This window comes from Mus musculus, chromosome 3 (assembly GCF_000001635.26).
Source record: "Mus musculus strain C57BL/6J chromosome 3, GRCm38.p6 C57BL/6J".
NCBI classification, from domain to species: domain Eukaryota; kingdom Metazoa; phylum Chordata; class Mammalia; order Rodentia; family Muridae; genus Mus; species Mus musculus.
In genome coordinates, this window is record NC_000069.6 from 143325973 (window position 1) to 143346635 (window position 20663).

At 40.4% G+C, this 20663-nt stretch overlaps 2 long non-coding RNA genes across 3 annotated transcripts in view; one reads left to right on the forward strand and one right to left on the reverse strand.

Annotated features, from left to right (window-relative positions):
* Gm33514 overlaps window positions 1-237 on the forward strand; it is a 2880-nt gene extending 2643 nt beyond the window's left edge. For both annotated transcript variants that reach the window (XR_376146.2, XR_376145.2), the window contains exon 3: window positions 53-237. This is a non-coding gene — a long non-coding RNA (predicted gene, 33514). The remainder of the gene's footprint in view (window positions 1-52) is intronic.
* Window positions 1-20663, reverse strand: part of Gm40159 — a 101288-nt gene that overhangs the window by 47821 nt on the left and 32804 nt on the right. The gene's annotated exons all lie outside the window — the stretch shown is intronic.

Here is a 20663-nt window from a genome sequence, read left to right on the forward strand (position 1 = left end):
TATTAGCTCTCACCCATACCCAACTAAAATTATATTTTGTATTTCTTTACAGGAGATTCCAGACAGGAGATATTGGAAACTATCAAGTTACAAATTCTAAACGCTAAGCTTTTGATGAATTATCATTTCCCTTAATTTTTCTCATAGATTTAACTTCACATCTTGAGAATTTTTAATACTTTGGGGATTTTAAAAATATATCAGGTGTAAATACTTAAATATGCCTACTTGTTCTACTGCCAGAGTGTAAAATTGGCACAGTATGTCTAAGAGGAAAGTTTTAATAAGTATAAAAAATTTTGTTTTTATGCTTCTACTTATGGATTCGACCTGTGAAATTCTATCCTATGGAAGCATAAGTTTTTAGAAGCTCTTAGGACATAAGAAAAAATCTGCTGTGCATTGAAAGATAGAGGTCACAAAATGATATGATTCTTAATTATATAACACAAGCAAACCTTCACAAGTATAGATATGTGTTTGTAACTGTACAGTAAAATCACCTCAAATCGTTCTTCCCTTGGCAATGGTTTTAGTGGAACAGAAAAGACATAACCAAACATTAACTGTCACCTTGTCATACCCCCTTCTGCCACCTCACACCACATACACCATCCCTGCAGTTTTCTAAAACTGACTTGAGTTCCACAAGTTCTCATTGTTGAGAGAAAGCAACCACTATGGTTCAATCCTTCTAGTTAGGGATTTTAGGTTAGAAGTGATTATTTAGTCAAGGGCCAAGCCATTTCCTGGGTGACATTATCTTAGCCTCTAAAAAGGTAATTAGGATCATAGTATTTAAGGTGTACACCACTATCCTTTGGTGTGCAAATATTTAGTGAGCTGATTAATAGCATCAAAGTAATTAACAGATCTATCCCGTCAGTTATTTTTCTGTTGTATCTGATGAAAACATTCACAGTATATTGTTCTTAGCAAATTCTGAGCACACAATCTGATGTTATCTATAGTCCCCAAGCTCTACACTAGGTCTCCAGGACTTACTCATCCTATAGGCTGAACTGAAATTTTGTAGACTCCGGCAAACATTACTCAGCTATCTCACCATCTTCAATGTCTCACTGGCTTCCATGTCTGCTCCAGAGGTAGGCAACTAACTTCTTTTGATGCAGTCAAGAGAAGCACAGGCTTTTATTCAATGTTTGGATGGGACATATCCATCTTCTCCAGACACCAGTGTATTATCACGTGGTCCAGGTACCACAACCAGCAACCATATAGTTGGAGAAGACTGGAGGATATTTTGTGACCACAGCAGAAGCCAGCATTATAAGGAACATACAGAAGGCAGAACAGAGGGGTGGAATGAGACCTGTGTCTGGTGATATTTGTAGCTTATTTGTGTAGATGGGCAGATGCATGGGCCATCTGAGGTCTGCCTTCATCCTGGGATGGTTTGTACATAATGCAAACAATTTAAGGTAGACAACATTGAGGCTGCTATCATGCAAAAGCAAAACAAATACAGCAAATGAATTGATTTGAATTTTATTTTTTGTGAATTACAGTATTTTAAAAAGATGTATTATGAAGACACATTGCTTATATAATTGGAGAATATCATTTATTTTAAAATTGCCATTAACCAAAAGTTGCTGAAGATCCTTTAAGCTACAGTGCCTTCACTCCTTACCATCCTGCTTCTCCCCTACTTCCTTCAAGCCTCTTCCTGAAATTCCCACAAGAGCCAGAGAAGCCAACAAAATGTCAAAATTTTGTCACTCCATTAATTAGGAGACTTGAATTGGGTGAGGCACAACCTACATTCTGTGAAATTGATTGGCAAGTGACTGGCAGAGCCACCCTGTAGCTAACAGGGCAGTGACAGAGATGGGATTGATTACTGTTTGTCATTATGTGACTCAGTCTCGTGGCACGGACTCAGGGGAGGATACACAGACACATTGACTCTGATTCGAGAAGCCAGCAACAACAGGACCCTTGATGGCTGGGTAGTGTGGGCTAGTGGAGGAAGTGCATATCCTCAAAGTTATAAGTAAACGTAAACATGGTTCTAAATTGTTTAGAAGATGTGATGGAGAGAAATGGGGGTGAGCCTGTCCAAGTATGGACACTTTCTGAGGGAGGATGTTCTTAGACAAAAGGTTAATGGCAAGAGAGAAGGAATTCTACTGAGAAAGTGATTTAGAAACAGAGTGGAGGGAAAGAGACCTGTGGCCAAACACCAAACACAGTTAAGCTGTCATATACACAGCAGTGGCTAGCACTTCCTGCAGAAGGGTGCTGAGAGCAAAATGGGACTGATAGCACTTATCCACACCAGACTGTTGTCTGCATCTAGACTGTAGTTGCTGCAGGGCTCCAGGTAGCTAGATTTAAGGTCTTCAGCTAGACTCACATCTCTACCATTGACTTTTCTCTTGCATGAAAGTGATGAGAGATGGATCAGGATCCCCTTGGAATGCAGCCAGTCAGCTGTCACACTTTTCAGATCTACAGTTGGTCCATCTACCTGCTCATCTGCACATATCAGCCAAGGAGGGTCTTGTTGTGGGGAAGGCATCTTCCCAGAGTGGTTCTTAGGGCTTTTGAAGTGAGTTTGTTCTTCCTACAGCTGCTCTGCAGAGGGATAAAAACCTGGATTTTAAAGAAGCAAATGGTCTCTTTTTTTCTTTTTAAACAAAATTAACTCACAGCTGCAAGCAGCACAATGAAAGCACATTTAAAAATAATCAGATGCTTTTTGAGCTCTGTCTTCTGCCTGAACAACTTCAGTCCCAGCCTCTGTGGGTTGGGATTTAAGGCTGCAGCCTTAGACTCCAAAACATCCAGGAATGAAGCAACACCTAGAGCTGTGGCCTCAGAAGAAAGGTGGGCAGTTCTGTGATGTGGAAGACCCCCAAAACCTTGGCTGTATTTGTTCTTTTCTAATCAGGGTGCATAAAATATTTTTGAATGTCATTTGGCAGCTGATAGTTTGCTTTGAAATTGCCATTTTATCAAATACATTAAAAAATGCCCAGTGATCTTTTTAGGTTCTATTGAATCAACTGATCTTTATTGCTGAACGGTAATAAAATGTGGGTCTATGCAATTTTTTCTGGGTGCTTGAGACAGTGAGGTTCTGCACCTATGTTAGCCTCTGAATTTCCACCAATATTCACACTGTTGGTTCTTTGAGGAAGGTGCAACACATGGAGGAATTGACTACATTTTTCTGCTCTACCAGGGTGTGTCTGTATGTGAATTCCTGTTTGTGGGTCAGATTGCTGAATGTCCTTTAAAAGCCAATACCTAAGGGACCCATGTATCTTGGGACAGGCTTAATTCAATACATGAAACATGTGAAGGGTCAGGGTCATCTAGAGAATTAACATTTTCATCACAAATAGCCAGAGGCCAAGCATCGTGATGTTCAATGAGCAGAAGGAGGGACTTGAGACAAATCTCTTCTGAGCAATCAGCTAAAACCAGGATGTGAGCAAAACCCTTCATCTCACAGGTTTGTTTCCTATACAGTCGAAACGGTGACCCTAACAAGACTCACTCTCCCGAGGACAAAGTCAAAGGGTGTGAATGTGGTCACTGTAAGGTCTGTGCATACTAGGTGTTTAGCCTGAAAAAAGACGTTTATTGAGAACCAAGTATATTTGAATAAGTGGTTTAAATTTTTTTTTTACTTTAAATCTTGGATTAACTCCCAACTCTCAGAAGGATAAAAAGATGTCTTTCAAGAGATGAGACAAAAATAGACATAAATAGACATAAGACAAATCAAAAATGATGCTTGAGAGAAAAAATGAGAGACTATTTTACTCCAAATTTGAAAACATCACTACACTTGCAAAAGTTTGTGTATCTCAATTCTTACTTTCTTGACACTTAACAGACATGAGAGAAAAATGAAGTCAGTTTAGCTGCTTATGATTGTGTATTCTTCCATTAGACTCAGAAGCCCAAATGTGGGCTGCAAGGCCATTTCTTTGTTCTTCTTATGATGATCAGGAAGGACTGCTCAGTGGTTACAGTACCTGTTTGAAAGTATGCTTAAGACCCTCAGTCCAATCCCCAGCACCACAAAAATACTAACAACAATTTTATCATATAGTAAGCTTTGAAAATATTATTGTCATTTAGGATTATTGGATAGCATCCCATGGTACTACTAAGGCCCGAAGGAGTGCTTTAATCTGACAGTTATACCAACAATAAAATTTTAATAATGTCCACTCTTAGCTCTGTATGCATATGGTTACTTGCTAACACTTTCATACTCACAATGACCTTTGTGCTAATATTTTTGTCTTTTTTACAAAAGACGAAACTGAGGCACAAAGGCATCATGTGGCTTGTTTGAGGTCACATGTTTTATATTAGAATGAGCTGCAATGCAGTCAATTGGCTAAAAGGCTTTAGTTACTATATGCTTATTTTCTTTTTCTTTTAAGACATTTTATTTTTAATTGTGTGTGTGTGTGTGTGTGTATGAGAGAGAGAGAGAGAGAGAGAGAGAGAGAAAGAGAAAGAGAGAGACTCTGTGTCTGTGTATGTATGTACAAGCAGGAGTACATGTGACTATGGCTAGTCACAAGAGGGAATTGCATCTCTTTGAGGTATAGGTATTTGTGAAGTGCTCAGTGGATTCTAAAAGCCAAATTTGGGCTCAGCATCTTTCTGGCCCCCAGGATCATTTTCTTAACTATACATAAAGTATGGTATCATTAAGTCATCTTGAAACCTACCTAGTCACCTTAAGCACCAAAAGTCTTGACTGTATATTATAATTTGAAACATATACTTTCTTTGTTGTCCTGTTTTTTCTTTAGAAAAAGTAGGTTTCAATACTTAATATGTAACCCAGTAAGCATAGAGATGCTGGTTCCCTCATCGATTGTAGGAGATGCTATCATTCTATGGCAGCCAATCAGGAGTCATAAATTCTTATCTGTGAATGTACCTGTTACTTATGAATACTGAATGAAGTGTAACTTCAAGAGAATAGTCAGAATTTCTCCTTGACAAACATCCAGGCCTGTTTTATGTAAACTTAACGGATAATGATTCGTATCACATCAAAACCAGAAGAGCAGAGACAGAAGCTCAAAAAAAAACCATGTGTCCTCCAAGCATAGTCGACAAGCCACTATGTTCCTTAGCTTTCAAACCCACTTCTGCTAACCAACCCTTGCCATTCCCTCGAGAGGCTACAATGGAAACTACTTGCTCCTTCTTTTGCAGCTGCTGCCATCACAGCTCTTCCTCCAGGATCTTCCCCCTTCTTCCTGGTTTATGCAGATGTTTCAGGTGAAACAGAAAAGTGTCCCCAGCGCTCTTCTTTTTAAGACCCATGAAAACTATCAATGGAATCAGAGCTTTCTGTGATAGCATACACACAAAGTCCTCAATAGGAGCCCACATGCATTTTCCAAGGCCCCTCTTCCTGTACGTAGTTTTCTCCTGGCTTTGTTCTTAGGAGCCTATAGAAGCCTTTGTTCTTGTCCACTAGGATAAATCCTGTGACCTCCTTCAGACTGAATTAAATATCCCCAGAGTCTTTCTCTGACCATCAACCCTCTCCTTTCTTGGTTAGAAACATTCTCCCCATCTGTGTCCTTCTGTAATGTTCTCCCCAAACCATAGTACACATCATGGTAGTCTGTGTCATGTTGTCAGTCTTTCTCATGTTGGGCAGGGAAGAGCTTTGTAATACATGCCTGTGTTATCATCCACCTGCTTGAAGTATCCAAAACAGTATGTGCCAGAGAAAATATGTCTCAGAAAGCATTACAGACTAACGAGTGAATGGTAAAAGGAATAATGGGGGAAATTGTATTAAATGAATGAAGGACAGGTTTGAAACTGCTCTTCAATTTTTTTAACAACTCAAACACCAATTCTGTTGGTATAAAGAGTAGAACATGCTCAACACAGGAGCACATCTGGACTACATCTCAGTTGTTGGGTCTGGATCTTGGACAGATGGCTTAGTCTCTCAATGGGATTGAGCTTCTCCAAAACAGGGGGACACAGATAGAATGGAATAAAAACAGTTCATAGAACTCATAACTGGTGAAAGTATGGGGGATATGAAGTAGCGGGACATCTCTATCACTCCAAAACTGAAGGACTTTCTTTATAAGGTAAAGTGCAATGAGTATAAGAGCCAGAGATTGGGGAGGACAAGAGTGGGAGGCATGACAACAGCATCCTACTTGTAACTCACAACTTGTAACTATGGTTAGCTGCATGAGACCTGCAGTCAAGATTCGAGCATGCAGTTGGAAGGGATTCATTAGTTCTCAACCCTAACTGAAGATCTAAAGACACTGGGTGGTTTCTAGGGGAGAGAAAGTGTGTGACTGTTGGTAAATTAACCATGTCACATATCCTTGAATATACAAGCATCACAGAGTTCCTAAGGGAGAAAAAGACACAGAGGTGGGAGAGGTCGGGGTGTATACAGGAAGAGTTAGGGGAAGGAATGGAGGATGAATATGGTCAAAATACATTGTATAAACTTCTCAAAGCATTAGTAAAAATATTTTTAAAATAATTCACAATCAAAAATACTTCTGAGAAATGCAAATGGTAAAGCATTTCAGCAAAACCTGGGCTGTCTGTCAAATTTCGTGTCAGAGAAGCATGTTACCTGTGTGACTCCTATTCTTATTGCCTCTTGTATTCTTCATGTCTTTACTACCATTGTTCTATGTCATTGGAGAGGATTGAGTGAGTTATATTTAATAGGCTATTATGCTTATAAACAGACCTAGATTTGTATGGCAATTCTTAGAAAATATAGTACATGTTTCGTTCCAAGGGAATGTGCCTGTATTAGACCGTCAGAAGTCAAAGGCGTAATTTGAAATGATGAACGCATCCATTTTAAGTTACACATTACTTTGCATAGTTAATATCACTGTAATTAGTCATAGTTCCTATAATTTATTGAAAAAGATGCTCAACCCCTCTAGTGTATTACAGTGATGAATGCTGGGAGAGCAACTTTGGAAGCTAGAATCAAGAAAATGAGTAACAGTTGGAGAATTAGCATGCAAATCAATAATATCCTTTCTTCTTCATGTTGGGATTGGGGTTTTCATCACACATTGAAAAATTTGAGAGCTCCTACAAGTTAGAGCTGTCACCACATTCCACAGAACTAGGCAGGGCCACTTCCACTGGAGGAAATGATTAAAATCCTCTCAAACATTTGAGTAAATCTCTAGTAAATATTTAAACTCTGTATAACTAGTCACAAATAAATTAAGCTGGTTTTATGCAGTCTCTCTAATTAGAAGGGCACAGCATTTGTTGAAACGTGATTAGTATTATTCATTAAGCAAAAAAAAAATTCTCATTTGTATCTTATTATCACCATTCTGCATAAACCAACACAATTTGTCATGAACTCCCTCATTTGCTGTATCCTCAAAAAACAGATTATGCTTATTTTTCATTTGGACAGTGGAAAATCAAGCCAGGTGTTTGGCAGCACCAGACTGTTCAGGTGTAACTGTGCCAGTGATGGCACATTACGAGCGGCGTGGATGAAGAATGAGGCATGGAGAATCTGGGGACCAAGGTGCCTGGAGGCCCCTCCCTTCCCAGTGCCCCTGCTGATGAGACAGGTGTTACACTGGGCCATGGGGAAGGGGGTGGGACTGGAAAAAGAACTTTTTTTTTTTTTCTGTAAAGTCAGATCTTTCAGGCTTCCTCTCCATCAGAACCAGCTTGCTGGGATTCTGGCTACACTACTGCTGTGCAGCCCTCCAGAGCAAGGCCTTGGCCTGAAATGTTTCCAAAACATAAACATTTTAGCTCTGTGATTTATCCAGGAGTGTCTGTCCATCTTGATACATAAACACTGCAAATTTGGCTTTTAAGAATTATAGACAATGACAGGCACAAACAAAGACTATTTTCTATGATCTGGAAGAATCGAGACTGTACTCTGGAGTTCAAAGGGAGCCGGGTACAGTACTCCACCTTCCTCCCTTCTTCTTTTGTCCTGAACATCTTTGGTCTTAGCCCAGATGGAAGATTCAATTAGGGTCTGTGCTGAAGTTGTTTTACTTAGAATCCAGACAGAAACAGCAACCCCAGTGCTGTAGAGTCTAGAAAACAGTAGAAGAGAAAGAGATAATTACCATTACTTTTTAAGGAAGAAGTACTTTGGGCTTTGTGAATTTTGCTACAACTCTATAGCTAGAAGGGTCTGGGTCCTTGCTCTGGCTTCTAAGCATCTATCTTCTTTTGTTCAGTTTCTTTTGTTAATTCTTTATCATCTTCTGTTTCTGCCGTCTGCTTATTCTGGGTCTTTCTAACTACTTCATGTGTAGCTGATTTTCTAAGTCCAAGCATGAAGAAAGATCTGAGAATAATATACTATAATTAATACAATATAATTAATAATATATTACATAACAGAACATAATAAAATATAATATGATATAATATAACATAATCCTATAATAAAATACTGGAGTTAGTATAGTTTTTTCTAAAAGCATACACAGCACAGGATTGGGTACAATAGTCTCTATATCTCCTTGATATTCAAAACCAGACAAGTACACTGGCTCAGCTATAAACACCTACTTACAGCAGATTGAAGGCAGGTTACAGCTCAGCTGAGGAAGCACCTTCTATATGAAACTGCCCAGATATGAAATGGACTGTGTAATGAGGTGGTGAGCTTCCCATCACCAGGAGCACTCAAGCAGAGTTTGTACTGAAGGTTTGTTTCAATGTGAGAAGTTCCAAATTCCTTTCCAACACTAACATTCAGTTGCTGATCGTCCTTTTTAGAAAGCTGTGCTTACAGGGCCTCATCAGCAAGCAGGGGTTATATTCATGAGGATAGGATGTAGAATATTCAGGAATCTTAGCCTCACCTGTTGTCTCTCCATCACACTTTCTTTGACTACAGTATTCAGGAAATCTCTATTAGTGTGGGGGAGTGGGGAGGCTCTCGGAACGAGCAAAACACATGGTATGACTCTAGTTTTAGAATACCCTTCTTAATATTTTGAACCTAACCCTGACCAACAACCTTAAGGAGTCCTGTTTCCTGCCCTTTGATACTGCATACTGACAAAGAAGTTAAAGTCCTATTCAGAAGTCCCTTCTTTTGGTTGCATTTCCTTCTCCAAAAATGATGAGTTGTCCAAGCAGTGGCTCCAGCCATGATGGTTTGAATGAACTTAGAGAATTTTATAAAGTTAGAAGACATTAACAACTTCTGAATTCAGGACTTTCAGTATGGTGTAGATTAATTGCAAGCTAAAGAGTTAAGTACATTATTTTGCCAAAGAGGAAATGACTTTGAACCTTGCTTATTGGACATGCAGAATAAGAATTATAAAGTTTTTGGATGCTGTTTGTTAAATTGTGGCTAAAGACCACCTACTTGTTAAAACACAGATTCCTGGGCCCATATGTTTTATATTAATTTTCTTATTGTGAACAAGTGACCACTAACACCCAGTAATACAGCTTCAACTTATAATGTCAGACTTCTGAAAGTCTGAAGGCCAGGTGGGCTTCGCTATGTCCACTTCTTGGGGTTCCACAAGGCCCAAATGAGTGCCTGTCAAGACCATATTCTTGTCTGAAGACTAGAGGGGAAATGTGACCCACACTCACTCAGGTTGTTGGCAAAATTCACCTCCTCCCTACCTATCAGTTGGCCATGGTTCTCTGCTCCTGGAGACCACCCACCTCCTTAGCATCTGGCTGTCTCCATTTTGAAGTCAGCAGAGACATGTGGTATTCTTAGAACCTCACTGAATTCTTCTGCTGTGAGTACATCAGAGAAAACCCTGTGCTTTGCAAGGGCTTGTCCAGTACTTGGACCTACAAAGATCTTCTAAAATACTCTAAGAAATGCTCACTTAAGACTTTAGTTATATTTGTGGTATCCTTTCACAGTAGTACTTAGGTTAGTGATGGATTAAAACAACAACTACGACAACAACAACCACGGAAAGGACTCTTAGAGTTCTGTCTCCCACACTAATTAACTCAGAGTTGCATTAGTGCAATCTGTCTTTTTGACAAAACTGCAAGTGATTCTAATGAATAGTGAACGTGTAAAACTATTAGCCAAGTAGGGTGGTAGAAAGGGCAGGAGATGTGAAGGGTTAGAGCGAAGATGCAGAAAAGTTCCAGATGAGGAGCCTCTGAAGACAAACGGAAGATCCTAGAACCTACAGGGCTGTTCTTGGAGACACTGGATCTTGTGCCATCTTGAAGGATGGAAGACACTTGAGAAAAGAGCTGCAGATGCAGGAGGGTCGAACAAGCAGATGGGCAGGAGAGCAGGTGCAGAGGAGAACGGTGGTTCAGTTGCTGAAGGGACAGATCCAGCATGACATTGTAAAATCTCAAACTCCTCCTCAAAGGGAGAGTTTAGATAGACTTTCCTCAGGAAAGGATGGAAGACACTTAGAGAAGTACAGGTTTTCCTGGAATGGCAGAGGACTGAGAAGGGGAAAACATACTCTAATGGGCCTCACAGTGTGTCCTGCAGTGAGTCTGGTTGAAGAGCAGGTATGCAAAGCTGTGTTTGTGAGAGTTATGAGGGCAGGCATGAGGGTGGGGCTATACTACTTGCTAAATTGATGAATTTAAATAAAAAGAAAACATTTTAAAGAGGAACCATGTTTAGAAAGGAAGTTGCATGTTACTAATTTTTGGCCTGTTTTGAAGTTTGAATTTAATTATAGTCAAAATGACAGGAATCAGACAGAGTCATTAAAGTATGTTATTTAGCATAAAAAAGCAATGCAATTGTGTTCTCTTGACCCTATTTGCCTACTGAAGTTCTATGCAAATGAGGATCATAGGTTGATTCTCTTTCAGCAATGCAACAATCTGGATTACCATCCAATAATGGCAAACATATTTTATTATTTTTATTCATGAGGATTGTTGCGATTTGGAAGCTGAATGGGCAATTGAAGGGTAAGGTCTATTGAGACAAATTACTGGAGCATGCTTTTGAAGGCAGAGTATTGTTGCTGGCTTGTTTCTTCTTGCTTCCTCTTCATTGTGGCTTCATGTGGGAAATAGCTTTGCTGTTCCATACTTACTGCCATGATGTTAGATTCTGTCTCAGGCTTCAACTGATGGTGCTCAGGGCCCACAGGCAGAAACCTCGAAACACAAAATCAAATGAACCTCTCATTTTGTAAATGCTTTCTTTTAAGATTTTGCCACAGCAACAGAGAATCTAAAACACGGGTGTAGAAGGAAGCAGACATTCAAGACACGGTGAACAAACTAGAAAAGTGTAAGAGGACAGAAGAGAGCTACACTCTGAGGTTTTTTTTTAAGCATTTGTCTATGTATTCCAAATTTCTAAAGTATTTTCCCTTCACCATCCTCCAAGGCACAAATGTACTGACAGACATTAATGGTGAGTAGGCTGTTGGGGGCTGGTGGTCACCCCAGTGTTGTTAGAAGTGAAATCTTAGAGGCAGTTGTGCAGCTCAGAGCATTAGGGAGGCTACCTGGGAGCCGGGGTCCCTATCTCTGAACAGCAGATGAGAGCTGCGGATGCAGGAGAGTATGATCTGACAAGCACGCGGTCAAGAGAGCAGGTGCAGAGGAGAGTGTGGTTCACTTGAGCGTTTTACACGGTGCTGTTTTAAGGTTACTGAAAGTCACCAGTGGGAAGCAGCCAGCAGAGCTGGAGCCAGGGTGCTCCCAGATGGAAGAAGAAAGAAGGCACATCCAGCCCAGCATCCTAAAAGCTCAGGTTCCTTCTCAAAGGAAGCTCTTAGACTCCCCGCCATGCAGATGCTTTCCCCACACAGGAAAGTGGAGGTTCGCATTCACGTCACTTTAATGATGATTCCAAAATACATATGTTTAAGACTTTAAATGGGTTTAAAATAGAAAAGACCATTTAGGTTCCTCCTCAGCTCTGATGTGGGGAACTTTTGAATTTTTAAATCACTGAACCAGGCACTTTAATCTTTAGTTATGCTTTACTTAGAATCATGTCAGTAGAGCCCCAGGACTTTGAGCCCTTAAAGCTCATATAATTCCATAACCTCTTTCATAATTATTTTATGGATTGACTCATCAAGAACAACTTTATCACATTAGCGTGATTCTGGAGATATCAAAAAATGAGTCAAACACATTCTTGTCTTTAAGGATTTCCACTCTGTTTCAGGATACAAACAGCAGAGAAGGGCTTTATAGAAAGCTAAGCTCTGTGGTCTCCAATAGCATGGAAGCTTAGAGGTTTATCAGAGCCAACCTAGCAAGGAAACAGACAAGAATCTACCTCTACCTGGAATGTTCTGAGTTGGGCCAGCCAGCCCTATGCTTCTACCCCTTTGTATTCTTAGGACATGAGAGCGAGCAGAGTTGAGGTTATATTGCATCTCTAAAGCATGGAACTCATGTGAGTAAATGCTACATCTAGCCAGGAATGTGTGCTATGGGGGCCAAAGAGTGAATGGACCATGTGAGCCATTGTAGGTCGGGATGATGTCAGCAGGGCAAAGCAAGACAGACCCCGTAAAAAATATTTTTTACAGAAAAGATCCAAGAAAATCCAAAAGAATCTATTGCTATAATACCCAAATCTATGTAAGTTAAAAAGTAACGAATCACACCAAGAATCAAGAAAAACCACACCCTAAATAAAAAATAATCAACAGATACAAATACCAATATGAATGAATCAGTTGTGGCAATTATCTAACAAGAATGCCAAAGGGAAATAATAAATGTGTGGATATGCAGTAATAAATTCTCTTGAGACAAATGAAAAGCTCAACAGCAACGAAATTATAGAAGTTATGAAGAGAAATTGAAGCTTTCAGGCTAATAATGGTCAAAATGAAAATGAAGTGTAAAATGAAAATGAAGTGGACAACAGGCTTGGAGTAGAGGTGGGAGAGAATCAGAAAACAGAACAGAAACAACACTGAGAAGATAGAATGGGGAGGGACATGGTGGAGGAGAGAGAGACAAAAGCAGAGAGACAGAGAGAGTCACAGAGACAGAGGGAGAAGAAGAGGGGGAGAGGGAGGGGGGAGGGGGAGGGGGAGCGGGAGGGAGAGGGAGAGGGAGAGGGAGAGGGAGAGGGAGAGGGAGAGGGAGAGGGAGAGGGAGAGGGAGAGGGAGAGGGAGAGGGAGAGGGAGAGGGAGAGGGAGAGGGAGAGGGAGAGGGAGAGGGAGAGGGAGAGGGAGAGGGAGAGGGAGAGGGAGAGGGAGAGGGAGAGGGAGGAGATTTTAAGGAATAGTATTTGAAAACATCCTAAATGTTTTTTAATTTGATGAAAGATGTATACATAATCTGTCAGAAGACAAGCAAATCCTAATAAGGCAAACACAAAGACATGCATACCACAAGACATTTTAACAATGTTTTTGTTGGTGGTGGTGTTGGGTTGTTTTTGTTTGTTTGTTTGTTTGTTTGTTTGTTTGAAATTGCTGCAGTAGGAGGGGACAGTAATTCAGAGAATGGCAAAATTCCCACTGGAAACAAGAAGACCAGAGGGAAGAGGCAAAGTGGTTCATGTCCAGAAAATGAGAGAGGTCAGTTTGGAACCTGATTCCTAGCAAAACCTTTCTTAAAGATTTACTAATAGAAGAAGATTTAGGAAACTCAAGAAAGCAAAGAAAACCACCACAATGCTGAAGACTGGACTGAATACAACCAATTTCTCTCATAAGTTCTTAAATTATATTTGATGATAAAAGCAGAAAAATCATTATAATATCTTCTGATACAATGCTAAATGTTTATTAATGAAATACTTAAAAGAATTATATTTAAAAATAGGGAAAACCAAGAAACTTTACAGAAATCAGATTTTATGTCCAATTGAGTAACAGAACGTTGGGGCTATTAAACTTATATGTTATGGTTCGAAATAGAAAAAAAATATTATTTTCCCTGAAACTTGAACTGTGTCTACCACTATAAGCTTTCCAAGTGGTCTATATACTGGTAGGTATAATTTGACTATGTGGTTAGAAACATACAGATTCAGCCATAAAGTTCACTGGGACTAAAGAAAGGAATGGACAGGTCGGGGATCTGGCAAAGAGCAATTCACTGGAGTGATTTACTGGCAGAAGTGTGGTCCTGGCCAGCAAGAAGACTAAGTGGATACTGTAATCAGTGTTAAAGGGATAAAGTGGGATGTATTAGTTAGGACCAAAGTTCGAGCTAGACAAATTAAACTTGGTTTATCTTTGACTAATATCAAGGGATGAGACACAAACATTACAAAGTTCACATGCCACTGTAATGATTTTGTCTGTAGTTCACTAAGAAATGATGAAGGAAAATGCCAAGTAAGGTTACTGTGGGGCCGTGACAGTAGTTCCAGATGGCTACATTTGTGTTCACAGTCCACATGCGGTGCCCTTGGCGCTTACAGCATTGCAGCGAGTCAGCCGCTCCCTTGACCACTCAGGTTGGAAATCGGAGTAGAGGGTTTACAGTGCAGAATATGGCAAGTTACATGACAAGCTGCGTTCTAGCATGGGCCATCTAAAAACAGGCTGTGCCTTCCACCAGCTTATTTTACTTTTGATTTACAAGAACAGCCCCGAGCAATAAAAAAATCTACCTGTATCAGTGGACTTGGCAATATAAGTGGTAAAATCAAGAGAAAAAAAGTGTGCTACAATAGATTCGGTCTGTTTCTCAATTGTAAGTCATAAATAAAGACATCTGCAGTGGAAGGAAGCCTTGCATTTCCCTCCATCATGTTGTATGACTGATGGAGATACAGATAGGGAATGAGATGGGAAGGCAGTTCAGGGGACCACTGTGACCTTTTGTACTTGATCATAGTGCAGAGTCACTATGGGCAAACATGGGCTTAGTTGTACAATGTCTGCCTTGTCTTGTGTCTGAACTGGAGGAGTCACCGGAGGTAGGAGGACAGTACTTCTCTTTCTGACTTGACGTCTCCCTGACTGAATCCTTGGTGCTGGATCTGGTCTTCAGGCATCTATCCCCTTCATAGTTAGAGGAGAATGAAGAAACCGACCCTTCTGGGATTTGAAACACTACCTTCTGAAACTGGACATGAATTTCCCTAAACCACCTTTGCTTCATCATCTGCCCTTGAAATTAGAACCACTGGTTGTTCTCTGAAAGCAGAGAACAAATTCATATCTCTCCACCCAAATAGACACCCATGACCCGTTGAAAGGAAGAAGAGCTCAGCATGGGCTGGTGGCTCATAGTCAGGGATCCTCTCCTTGGTATCTTCCCTCTTAATATATATTTGGTCAGGATGGCTTATCATTTCTTTGAAGTAGTAACGAAGAAATAGTTTTTTTCCCCAGTCAGGCAACATGTCTCCTCTGACACCAGATGTGTGGTTCATTCCTTTCTTGGCTCATTCATAAGAACGGAAGGAACCTCACTACAAGAGGAGTGGCCTTTACAGCCGCTTCCTCTCTTTCTTTGTTGGTTCCTATTCTAGCCCTGGAGTAGTGGCTGATCATGGGGGAAGGACTTCTCACAATATATGCATGGAAGAGAACTGACTGGTCAATGGGCAGTATACCACACCCTCTGGGGTGACATTTTGGCTTCTTCATTAATGTCTTGTGCGGCTGGTACAGTTGGCACACCTGGGCTCCTTTCTTAGGCTCCCAAAGGAATATTGTTCAGACGAGTTCCCTTGTATTCTCCTTGTATATACACATCTTTCCATGTAGATTAAATTCTTCTAGTTCTATTGCAAGCAGAGTAGTTAACACAAAGAAGGTATTCAACAATTAGAGGATAGGTGAATAATATGTGAATGAGTTCCTTCTCTTCCGTATCCTCTTCCTCTCCTTCTTCTTCCTCATTGCAGTTCTATCACTTAACTCTTTGATTTCACTACTTCCTGGTACATACCCTAGAATACTGATGATTACATTGGTCAATATGACTGGAGACACTGATACCATTTCCTGGGGCACACAGTTGGCTAAGGCTAGGATGCCAGGCTCAGCTTTCTGATTCTGGATCTATGAAGGTTGGGTGGTAAGGAACAGATGAACTTTTATATGTTTTTTCTCTCTAATTTTATATTACCATGTTGAGTGGGTTAGGGTACATATGTATCCCCCTAGCCTTCCAGGTTGAAATGCTGAACACTTATATAATCAGCTAAAGAGAAAGAAGCCCCCACCCTCCTGCAGAAAGCCAGTGTACCTGGACCAAAGCATCCCAACTTTGCTCACAATCTTTTGGGGAAGAGAAAGCCTCTACATGCTCCTTTTTAACCCAGGACATTATCAGAGGACATAAGAGCTTGGATCTCTAGCCTGGGTGTGAATTTCACCCTCAAATGCCCCCAGTGAGTTCTGTGGGAGTCTTGACGTACCACATTTGGGAGTAGATTGAAATTTAATCTCTGAGTAGGAGGACCAGTGAGAAAGAGTCAATGTTCTGTAAACTACTGAATAAAAGACAGAGAGGAAAAGACAGATAATAAGTATATGTTTTATTTAATAACCATCCCAGCAGTTTCAGTCAGCTTTCTGTAATTTTTGTGATGAATGCAAGCGATACTTCCCTGCATATCCTTAGTGTTGAGAAAGCAGGCTGGGGAAATAATGTTTTAGTCAAATATGAAACCGTACATGATTCTAATACCTTGGAGGAGATTTCTTTCTGCTTTCCATTGTTCTGTAAATGAAAAGTAAATTATGCTTTGTTAAAAAACTTTCCATTGAATAGTTTTATAGCAAATGTTTCATTCACTTCAATAAATAAATGTACAATATTTTTTGAAGATTGAGACTCAAACCTTGCAAAATTTAACAACTCTACCAAATTAGTCTCTCTGGTTCTTATTCTACAATAGAAAATTATACTTTTTAACTTTTAGTTAAGTAGCATTTAAATAAAACGTCGAATTCACTGCTGAGTCTTGGAGGGATGGGAGATTTGTGATACACAGAGGTAGTTAATATTACAAAGATGAGGGACTTTAAAGATTGCTGTCTCTCTCTCTCTCTCTCTCTCTCTCTCTCTCTCTCTCTGTGTGTGTGTGTGTGTGTGTATGTGTGTGTGTGTGTGTGTGTGTGTGTGTGTATGTTTATGGTTGGGTTGTATAGGGAATATATGTGGAGACCAGAGATTGAAGTCTTTGTATGTGTAGTTCATTATGGTGCTGGGTGAGGTGGAGGAGATAGATGACAGTTAAGGGGATTCTGAAAATTGGTTCTTAGGAAGAAAGCTCATACAACGGGAGACAATCAGCCCCAATGAGGAAAAAAGTGAGCAGTCCAGCCCTGAGCTCTACAATTGAGTCTTGAATGCCTATGAAAATGTATTTTGAAAGTAGAGAACTGTTGCCCCAAATTCCTTTCTGTGTGATTTGAAGAGAGATTATATGACCTCTCAGATTCTTTTTGTATAAAATAAAATGGATTTAGTAAGACTACTGGATGTTAGTGAATACTCAATCCAGCAATGTTACTAAAGAGCCGAATCTAGTCTCTGACATTGGTTAAGACTGGAAAGTGAATTGTGGCCCCAGCCTAGGAAGATCAAATTCCATCTTGGAAATACTCACTGGTTTTGCGTGTGGTCAGAATGGATCTTGAAAGTAACAGAGTGGAAGGTAGATTAGTGTGAGCTGGAGGAAGTTCAGCCTCTACCTGTGGGGACTGCTACATGGCCTGGGGGTGGGGGGAAGACCACAGCATCCTGTTTCCTTTCTTCTGGATAGAAAGGTCAGCCTTACCTTTGTATACAGGGTGGCTTTATCTCTGTACAATACATGCTGCAATAAGATATAAGTAATTAGAGAATAAAATGAAATATAACAAAATATAGCATGTTAGGTGGGTCACACACCTTCTAAGAAAGGCAGATGAACCCTGGAATCCTGTAGTATTTCCACCTTTAAAACTGTCTAAGCTGAAGCTATCCACTCTGCTCTCTGGCATATGCTTTGATTCCGCATGTTATGAGACCCATAGACAAAGAAGTGACTCCTCAGGTTTCTAGAAGGCTTGGGACTTAAATTTGATCCCTAGAACCACATAGGAAAGAAGCCGGCATTGGGGGTACCTGCTTACAATTATGTCAGTACTGGAGAAGCAGAGCAGGAGGATTCCTGGGACTCACTGGTCATGCAGCTTAGTCTACTTGGTGAGTACCGAGCTAGTGAGAGAGAACCAGGAAGAAAAAAATAATCAACAAAACAAAACAAAAGCCAGTAAGGCTGTGTCTAAGAAAGACACTTGAGGTTGTCTTCTGACCCCCACAAGCAACCCTACACACATGCGCTTGCTCACACATACACCTGACTACACACATGCACATATGTGTGACTATCAATGCATGCACACCTACGTACCCTCCCTTCATGAAAATGATTCCTTAGTAAGAGGCATTATAGAAGGCATAATATGGGTTCCTCCTGTTATGATACCCATTGTCAGTGTTATATACGCTTGTGGACAATGTGGAATTCTGGAGGAAGACTGGCTGGTCCACTTCTACTCTATGGTTGCTTACTTCTAGAAATATGACTTTTTCTATTCCTCGGTAACTGATGAGTGAGTTATAAAGATTGATCTCCATAGTTGTGTAACATTGTCAGCATCTCTTACCTGGCCCTTCATATGTGTGCAGCACAAATTTCTTGGCTCTGCTTTATCACAGTGATAACAGGAGGGATCAGAGAAGGAAGACACTGCCCAGTTTTCAAGGAGCTAGGGAAATTTTCTGTTGGCCTCTGACAGAATACATTTGCATCCCAAGTGTTTCTTTGAGTTGCTCAAGGAGATATTTTTTCTTTTTGGTTAAAGCCAAATCAAAAGAAATCATCAGAAGTTTCTGCATGGAAGTGTGAATCACTTGCAAATTCCTAATCAGAGAAAGAAGCATTTGCTTAAATTTTATCCCTGGGGGCACTCAAAGTTGACTCTGATTTTCCTAAAATCACACAAAGTTCAATAAAACTGAGTTGTTCCCAAACACAACTTGAATGTGGACAAATGTAGCCTGATACATGCATTCAACAGAGAGTTTTGCTAACTACAGAGTTCTTGCCTAGGTGAGATAGTTCAAAATCCAAACCAAAAATATGACTCTTCTTTGTAGCATATGAGGCAGATGGTCCAGGAGCACAATGGATTGACCCTTGGTATCATCAGTTGCCATTTATTCCCTTGAAGCTATAAAGGTCTCAGGCTTCAGAGTAGCTCCCCAAATAGAGAATCACCTGAATTGTTTTACTGATGGAAGTAGGCAGGTAAAGTCACTCCAGTTTCTTCAATATTGTTTATCTATCTATCTATCTATCTATCTATCTATCTATCTATCTATCTATCTATCTATCTATCTATCCTTCATAGAAAAGTGAAATTATTGGATTGGTTTGCAGAGTAGATGCTGAGTAGTCCTGTAATGGCTGCTTGAATGATGGAAAGAATGTAATAAAAATGTGTGGCTTGGCTTAGCAGTTCACATCTGGTGCTAAAAGTCTACAAGGTTCCTGGAGAGTCACTGTTTCTCGGTCCACACTGGAAGGTCAAGGCATGGCTTCTGATGTTAGTGAAAGGCAATATTGGCATCAGGGTGTTGACACAATCACCAGCAAGAAGCAAGAGCAAGGACGGAAAAGGCACAGTTTTTACTGAGCCTCTCTGTCTCAAGCTACTTCTGGAAGGTGCTGCCCACTCTGGTGGAGGGTTTCTCCTCTTTGTTAATCCTTGAGAATGCCATCACAGATCTTCCCAGACATAAGTCTCTTATTTCATTCCAGGTTCAACTAGGTTGTAAATCAAGGTTGACCACCACAATAGATACACTTAAAAATTTGGAGGTTCTCAGTTCTGTTTTATAGTCATTATTTCAACACCTTCTGGGGACTCCACATGATTATTCATCCTACTCTCACTGACACTGGAAATCAGAATGAGAACAGCTGTAAGAAACCAGTGCTTGAAGTGAGTACCAAGTGTCCAGCTTAGTAGAGGGTCACGTTTTGGATAGTCACTGTCTTCCTGTGTAACCTGTGGGTTTCTGTGTGTCATGTTTGAGATGCTAGGCTCATGCAGCTGTCCTCAGTCCTGCATCTGACCATAAGGACTGTTTTGTTTGCCCACTAAAGACCTAGCATGTGGCAGACATAACTCAATAACTTCACAAGCTAACCTGGCTTTCTATGACTAGCCAGCTCTCACATCCCCATTTGTCCACCAGTGCTTCATTACAGGCTTCTGAGCCTCCTATATCATACATTGGTGCCCCATACCTCCTATGAGGCTTCAGCATACAACCATTACTCATTCAACAGCTGATTCTAAGATGCTTAGTCTTTTGCCTAGGAAAGTGGGATTTCCAAATGCACATCTTACTCTTAGGTTTTTCGGTGATAAATATCAGCAAATCTAAAGAGACTCAAGCGTTTCCTGCAGCATGCTCACCGTGGACAATTCCATTGCTGTGTTAAGCAGCAGTGGAGTCCTCTGGGAGCTTGTCCACCTCCTTGTGTGTAACATCAGGATAAAAGGGAGGAAGCATCGAGTAGGCATAATGACAACCTCAGGTCTTCTGAGTGCTTCATACAGTCGTAGTTGTCCCTGCTCCTCAAAACTCCAAGTTAAGTTGATAAAAATAAGCAAAACAAATGAGGACTTGTACACTCAGATATTTGTACCACTATTCCTATACATGC